At 41.8% G+C, this 9,093-nt stretch overlaps 1 pseudogene; it reads right to left on the bottom strand.

Moving 5' to 3' along the window:
- Nucleotides 1-6,637: 6,637 nt before the first annotated feature.
- On the bottom strand, nucleotides 6,638-7,736 carry LOC128635792 (mortality factor 4-like protein 1; annotated as a pseudogene).
- Nucleotides 7,737-9,093: the final 1,357 nt, after the last annotated feature.

Here is a 9,093-nt window from a genome sequence, read left to right as displayed (position 1 = left end):
ACACATACTGCAGAACAAGCACACTCCTGGCCTCTCTGTATACACACATACTGCAGAACAAGCACACTCCTGGCCTCTCTGTATACACACATACTGCAGAACAAGCACACTCCTGGCCTCTCTGTATACACACATACTGCAGAACAAGCACACTACTGGCCTCTCTGTATACACACATACTGCAGAACAAGCACACTCCTGGCCTCTCTATATACACACATACTGCAGAACAAGCACACTCCTGGCCTCTCTGTATACACACATACTGCAGAACAAGCTCACTCCTGGCCTCTCTGTATACACACATACTGCAGAACAAGCACACTCCTGGCCTCTCTATATACACACATACTGCAAAACAAGCACACTCCTGGCCTCTCTGTATAAACACATACTGCAGAACAAGCTCACTCCTGGCCTCTCTGTATAAACACATACTGCAGAACAAGCACACTCCTGGCCTCTCTGTATACACAAATACTGCAGAACAAGCACACTCCTGGCCTCTCTGTATACACACATACTGCAGAACAAGCACACTACTGGCCTCTCTGTATACACACATACTGCAGAACAAGCACACTCCTGGCCTCTCTGTATACACACATACTGCAGAACAAGCACACTCCTGGCCTCTCTGTATACACACACATACTGCAGAACAAGCACACTCCTGGCCTCTCTGTATACACACATACTGCAGAACAAGCACACTCCTGGCCTCTCTATATACACACATACTGCAAAACAAGCACACTCCTGGCCTCTCTGTATAAACACATACTGCAGAACAAGCTCACTCCTGGCCTCTCTGTATAAACACATACTGTAGAACAAGCTCACTCCTGGCCTCTCTGTATAAACACATACTGCAGAACAAGCTCACTCCTGGCCTCTCTGTATACACACATACTGCAAAACAAGCACACTCCTGGCCTCTCTGTATAAACACATACTGCAGAACAAGCTCACTCCTGACCTCTCTGTATAAACACATACTGCAGAACAAGCTCACTCCTGACCTCTCTGTACACACACATACTGCAGAACAAGCACACTGCTGGCCTCTCTGTATACCCACATACTGCAGAACAAGCACACTCCTGGCCTCTCTGTATACACACATACTGCAGAACAAGCACACTCCTGGCCTCTCTGTATATACACATACTGCAGAACAAGCACACTCCTGGCCTCTCTGTATGCACACATACTGCAGAACAAGCACACTCCTGGCCTCTCTGTATACACACATACTGCAGAACAAGCACACTCCTGGTCTCTCTGTATAAACACATACTGCAGAACAAGCACACTCCTGGCCTCTCTGTATACACAAATACTGCAGAACAAGCACACTCCTGGCCTCTCTGTATACACACATACTGCAGAACAAGCACACTACTGGCCTCTCTGTATACACACATACTGCAGAACAAGCACACTCCTGGCCTCTCTGTATACACACATACTGCAGAACAAGCACACTCCTGGCCTCTCTGTATACACACATACTGCAGAACTAGCACACTCCTGGCCTCTCTGTATACACACACATACTGCAGAACAAGCACACTCCTGGCCTCTCTGTATACACACATACTGCAGAACAAGCACACTCCTGGCCTCTCTGTATATACACATACTGCAGAACAAGCACACTCCTGGCCTCTCTGTATACACACATACTGCAGAATAAGCACACTCCTGGCTTCTCTGTATACACACATACTGCAGAACAAGCTCACTCCTGGCCTCTCTGTATACACACATACTGCAGAACAAGCTCACTCCTGGCCTCTCTGTATACACACATACTGCAGAATAAGCACACTCCTGGCCTCTCTGTATACACACACATACTGCAGAACAAGCACACTCCTGGCCTCTCTGTATACACACATACTGCAGAACAAGCACACTCCTGGCCTCTCTGTATACACACATACTGCAGAATAAGCACACTCCTGGCCTCTCTGTATACACACATACTGCAGAACAAGCACACTACTGGCCTCTCTGTATACACACATACTGCAGAACAAGCACACTCCTGGCCTCTCTGTATACACACATACTGCAGAACAAGCACACTCCTGGCCTCTCTGTATAAACACATACTGCAGAACAAGCACACTCCTGGCCTCTCTGTATACACACATACTGCAGAACAAGCACACTACTGGCCTCTCTGTATACACACATACTGCAGAACAAGCACACTCCTGGCCTCTCTGTATACACACATGCTGCAGTGCAATCATCTTTCCGTTTGATTTCCACTGAAAAGTATATAGTAATTATAAAATAACCAACTCTTAACCAACAAATTAGCATTTTACTTCAGACATGTTTAGGACTTTTCTCCACACACATAATATACTACAGATCAAACATACTCCTGACCTCTTTATTTGTAAACACATACAGCAGAACAGACGTACAGATCTTTGTATGTTGCACTTTAACATGAACAAACCCAGCTCCAAAATGAGCCAAGTGCTGCTACCTGCAACCATATTCAGCATTTGTTTGTAAAATGAATCGCCTAATGCACATGACCAGTACATACAGAACCTAGGCCAAGAGCATCGCCTAATGCACATGACCAGTACATATAGAACCTAGGCCAAGAGCATCGCCTAATGCACATGACCAGTACATACAGAACCTAGGCCAAGAGCATCGCCTAATGCACGACCAGTACATACAGAACCTAGGCCAAGAGCATCGCCTAATGCACGACCAGTACATACAGAACCTAGGCCAAGAGCATCGCCTAATGCACATGACAAGTACATACAGAACCTAAGCCAAGAGCATCGCCTAATGCACATGACCAGTACATACAGAACCTAGGCCAAGAGCATCGCCTAATGCACATGACCAGTACATACAGAACCTAGGCCAAGAGCATCGCCTAATGCACATGACCAGTACATACAGAACCTAGGCCAAGAGTATCGCCTAATGCACATGACCAGTACATACAGAACCTAGGCCAAGAGCATCGCCTAATGCACGACCAGTACATACAGAACCTAGGCCAAGAGTATCGCCTAATGCACATGACCAGTACATACAGAACCTAGGCCAAGAGCATTGACTAATGCACATGACCAGTACATACAGAACCTAGGCCAAGAGCATCGCCTAATGCACGACCAGTACATACAGAACCTAGGCCAAGAGCATCACCTAATGCACATGACCAGTACATACAGAACCTAGGCCAAGAGCATTGACTAATGCACATGACCAGTACATACAGAACCTAGGCCAAGAGCATTGCCTAATGCACATGACCAGTACATACAGAACCTAGGCCAAGAGCATCGCCTAATGCACATGACCAGTACATACAGAACCTAGGCCAAGAGCATTGCCTAATGCACATGACCAGTACATACAGAACCTAGGCCAAGAGCATCGCCTAATGCACATGACCAGTACATACAGAACCTAGGCCAGAAGCATCGCCTAATGCACATGACCAGTACATACAGAACCTAGGCCAAGAGCATCACCTAATGCACATGACCAGTACATACAGAACCTAGGCCAAGAGCATCGCCTAATGCACATGACCAGTACATACAGAACCTAGGCCAAGAGCTGCTTTTACACTGTAACATTTTAGAGAACAAAGCATTAATTGCAAAGCTAAATACTAGGCCTGTGCATTTGGGGATTTGTTTTACAAACCAATTCTGAATATGGTTGTAGGTAGCAGCATTCAGCTGTTTTTCAGAGCTGAATTTATTTATGTGAACGTGGAACACACAAGGATCTGTGCAAATCCATATATTTGTGTTGGACTTTCACTAGAATAAATCCAGCTCCAAAAGGACCCCAATACAGAAACCGCAGCCATATTTGTTTATAAAACAAATCGCCAAATGCACATGCCTTCTAGATATCAACGGTTATCTGCCACTGCGTATTCTTAAAGGGATAGTAAAGTCACACTTTTATGATTCAGATAGAGCATGTAATTTTGAACAGCATACCAATTTACTTTAGTTGAAAAGCATACCTAGGTAGGCACAACAGCAGCATTGGTGATTGATGGCTGCAGATATATGCCTCTTGTCATTGGCTAGCTCCCAGTAGTATATTGCTGCTTATGAGCCTACCGAGGTTTAACTTTCAACAAAGGATACCAAAGTAATTAAGGAGATAGTTGATTAAAATTGCAAGCTCTCTCTGAATCATTAAAGTTTAAGTCATGGGTGCCGCCATGTTGAAATCTAGATTTCACTGCATTCCAGTTCTGATTTTCAGCAAATCTCCTTCAGATACCTGCATTGAAACCTAAGGTAAAAAATGGCAGCACCCATAATAAGAGTGGGGTGCATGAAATGTATTTAATATTTTGTCTCCCTTTGAATATTTTTTTGTGGATTTTTTTTTTTTTAAATAAATGAAAAGTTTTATCAATCTATATTGAAACTAACAGGAAATGTGCGTTTGTGCATGGTTGATACTTGAGAATCAATTGCTGATTGGCTGATAAAGATAAGACCTACAGCTCAACTGGTTGAGAGGGCCACATTTCTGCTAACATAAAAACATTTGTAATAGTTCCTAATTTATGCTAAAAGCAGTAAACACAAGCACAAATTAAACAATTCACACCTCTAGGGTGCCCCATACGTTACAGTTTAGGGGGTGTTTCCACCGGTATCTTGGTATTAGAGCTTTTTACAACCATATGACAAATGACATCAAGAAACTTACTGTAATAGCGAGCTAGTGTAATACAAATAAATAATCATGGTGTAAGTTGTTGGCGGACTGATGGAACATTTCCTCCCCTAGCTAGAGAGGCCCCACTACTGCGCTCGATCTCTGGATGATCTGTACTACGACTCTGTAAATATTTGAGCAGCACAGAATGTTTGTCCCAGCATGGCGTGGGAGGTGTTGAAGTCAGTACCCGAGATGTGTAGTACAGGCATGTTGTGGAAGGGCACATTAGATGCAAAAAAATATTGCTTTTAAAAGACCGTTCCAATAAAAATTGGTAATCTGAGACATTCATATGACTTAAAAGGACATTTTTTTTTCAGGCTGCAAGTTAAATTACTTTTTATTTTATTATTTTACATAAAGCCATAACGTAACTGAACAGACTATGTAGCCATGCATTAACATACCCACTTAAAGGGACAGTCTACACCAGAATTTTTATTGTTTTAAAAGATAGATAATCCCTTTATTACCCATTTCCCAGTTTTGCATAACTAACACAGTTATAATAATATACTTTTAACCTCTGTGATTATCTTGTATCTAAGCCTCTGCAAACTGCCCCTTTTTTCAGTTCTTTTGACAGACTTGCAGTCTAGCCAATCAGTGCCTGCTCCCAGATAACTTCTCGTGCACGAGCACAGTGTTATCTATATGAAATACGTGAACTAACACCCTCTAGTGGTGAAAAACTTAAAATGCAATCTGAAAGAGGTGGGCTTCAAGGTCTAAGAAATTAGCATATGAACCTCCTAGGTTAAGCTTTCAACTAAGAATACCAAGAGAACAAAGCAAAATTGGTGATAAAAGTAAATTGGAAAATTGTTTAAAATTACATGCTCTATCTGAATCATGAAAGTTTATTTTGTCCTAGACTGTCCCTTTAACTGAAAGGTACTTGCAGCATATATATTTATATATATAAAAAATATATACACAAAGAAAAGCAGCATTTAACACATGTCAAGAAACACAAGATTCAGACATTAAAGTTCAACATTTTTTAAGGTTCAACTCCAAGAACGTGTTCAACAAATAAGGAGTGCAGAGCAAGTGAACAGTTTAAAGGACAGTATATCAAAGAAGCTATGAAGTGTCAAATCAGTGTAGAGGAACAGTCGGCATTTCATAACACATTCAGATAAACTGGCAAATAGCTGTAACAGACCTGCACATCGCACTAATTCTGTCATAGTTATTTGACTATTTAACAGGTCATGAAGTATGAAGTGACCAGGCTTTCCTTTTGTAAGTAATTCTGGAGAGGAGGGAAAAGATCAAGTGCTAACATATCTTGCAATAATTTTGGTCCTCCGTCCAGCGGATTTGATTGTTTACGCATCATGCTCCATTTTCTCTTGGCTCCCACACTGCCCTAAACTGGGCTAACAAAACGGTGTTGAAGATACAGTATAGCAGATTATTAATGTTGAGTGACGTGTCCTAAATGTCACCCATGAATTCCTTCCATATGAGTGATTAACAAGTGGCAACTGAGCAGCATGAACCAGTTGCTGCATCGCACAAATAAAGCAGTTGCTGGCACATTCACATTGGAAGAGCTGAACAGCAAATGCAACAAAGACAACTCCACGTGGATGTCTACAGCATTCTATCAAATGAGCAGACACTGAGCATTAACGTCCTCCATCAGTAACATAGCTGTGCTATACTCCAAGTGTCAGTGAACGTAACATGAATATCCACATAAAAAGTCAGACAATTCTTTAGAAATCATGTGGGGGCCAGAGATGGTGATGGACAAGGTGGTTCCACACAGGTACAAATCATACCTTAGTAATGACCACAACATCCAGATGCTAAACATTGCTCTGATCCAGCAGCTAAATGTTTATATAAAGATTCTCCCCATATTCTTAATGACACCCCTGGTATTCTTCCACTCCATTGTATAGATAGCACAGATTGGGCAGCCGACTGTGACCTAGATCAATCTAGTGATAGAGAAGTCTGTTACAGCCTGCTTTTAGTTTGGTCCTACTGCAAGGTTTCCTCTATCACTATACTGCCTTACGGTGGTATTCTGGGGGTGCAACTTCATAGCCACTTGCGCTGAACAATGTAGCAGAATTCTTGGCTAGATACTTAAGAAAGTCATGAAGGCAGTTCAGTAGCAATGCCAGACTTTTTTCATCCAGAGGAGTATATGACAATATGGCTCCTATTCATACAAAGAGTCGAAGAAGGTGGAGTGCACCATACACCTGGGACATTGGAGCATCTGGATGGTCTGCTAGGATGTCTGCATACTGGGGACGCTCAAACTTATAAAGCAGCTGTGTGCCCGAGCTGTGCCCGAGCTGTGCCCGAGTGATGAGATCCCAGTCATCAACAAGCCAGGGCTTTAATTTTTCAGGAATCTTTACCTTCACTTAAACCCTGTTCATAAAAGTTTCCTCACTTACAACGGTGGGATCCACATGCTCTCGCTTCTTGCGTGGCGGCTGGGGTGTGTCACTGGTGCTGCTGCCCTCCACACTCCCAGGGGCTTTTTGTTTTCACTTCTGTTGAAGGGCAGATGCTTTCTTACCTGAGGCTTCTGCTCTCATCTTCCCCTCTGCATACTGATCTTGATTGGCCTTCTGAAGTTCTTTCTGCTTTTGCAGGTTAGTGTCCACGTATTTGAGTACCCTGCTCTCTGGAACCCACTCATCCCAGCCCTGATCTACAGTATATCACACTCCTATCCTCGCTCATGCTTGGTGACTCTTTAGTTGCTCGCAGTGTCCATTCTTTTGTGATGCCTGGTGCCTTCTTATTCCAACCGCTGTAGTGAATGAAGTACTTCACCTGCTTGTCTTTGATAGCAACTTTCACACACTTTGCTTCATACAGGAGAGGCCCATGAAAACACAAGACACGCTCACCATCTTGGAACCGGGGCTTAGGGTCCTGATTCGGCGCCATTTATAAAGTCCAAAACTCTCGGGAACGGATCCGCCGCATCTACTCACCCTGCGGGCCCGCACGTCCAACTTAAAAGGACATTTTCTTTTATGATTTGGATAGAACATACAATTTTAAACAACTTTCCAGTTTACTTCCATTATCAAATTTGCTTTGTTCAGTTGTTATCCTTTGCTGAAGGAACAGCACTACTATGAGCAGCTGAATTAGTAACCAAGATGACAATAATAATAATAATGTGTATTAACAGGTGTAAAATAATGTGCATATAGGAATATAAAGTAAAAAATGTGTATGCCACAATGGGAACAATAGAAAGTGGATAATCACATGAAAGTGTGGTGTGTTTACTTTTTACTGAATAAGTAAACTGGTGATCCGACACAATGGAAAAGTGTAGATATCATAGGCCACAGTAATAGTGTTTATAATTTTTTTTTCACTATCACTGGTGCACGGGGAATGTAAAACTCATGATAGAGTAGTGTGTTCAGTGAAACCACCAATTTAACACAAAAAGCAAATACACCATATAAAGATACAAGGTTCCATACAAAAATGTAAAAAATTCACTAAAACAATCGCAACATCTTTAATCCCTGAAGCCTGGATAATTAAAGGGACAGTCAAGTCCAAAAAAAACTTTCATGATTTAAATAGGGTATGCAATTTTAAACAACTTCCCAATTTACTTTTATCACCAATTTTGCTTTGTTCTCTTGTTTGAAAGCTAAAACTAGGAGGTTCATATGCTAATTTCTTAGACCTTGAAGACTGCCTCTAATCTGAATACATTTTGACCACTAGAGGGCATTAGTTCACATGTTTCATACAGATAACATTGAGCTCATGCACGTAAACTGACCTAGGACTGAGCACTGATTGGCTAAACTGCATGTCTGTCAAAAGAACTGAAATAAGGGGGCAGTCAGCAGAAGCTTAGATACAAGATAATTACAGAGGTAAAAAGTATATTAATATAACTGTGTTGGTTGTGCAAAACTGGGGAATGGGTAATAAAGGGATTATCTTTCTTTTTAAACAACAAAAATTCTGGTGTTGACTGTCCCTTAAAAGCTCTGATGAATCAACACAAGTCCCCATTTTTCAAGGAAAAACTTTTGATATACAGTTCCTCTAGACTATTTATAACAGTCATATTGCATTTTGACCAATCAGTGCTGATTTCTAGGTAACTCTACAGGAGTGAACACAATGTTATCTATATGGCAAATATGAACTAGCACTGTCTAAATGTGAAAAACTGTCACAATTAACTGAGATAAGAGGCAGTCTTCAAGGGCTTAGAAATTAGCCTACCTAGGTTTAGGTTTCACCAAAGAATACCACGAGAACAAAGCAAATTTGATGATAAAAGTAAATTGGAAATTCATTTAAAATTGCATGCCCTAT

Source organism: Bombina bombina, chromosome 7 (assembly GCF_027579735.1).
Source record: "Bombina bombina isolate aBomBom1 chromosome 7, aBomBom1.pri, whole genome shotgun sequence".
Lineage (NCBI taxonomy): Eukaryota > Metazoa > Chordata > Amphibia > Anura > Bombinatoridae > Bombina > Bombina bombina.
This window is presented reverse-complemented; position numbering and strand designations above follow the sequence as displayed.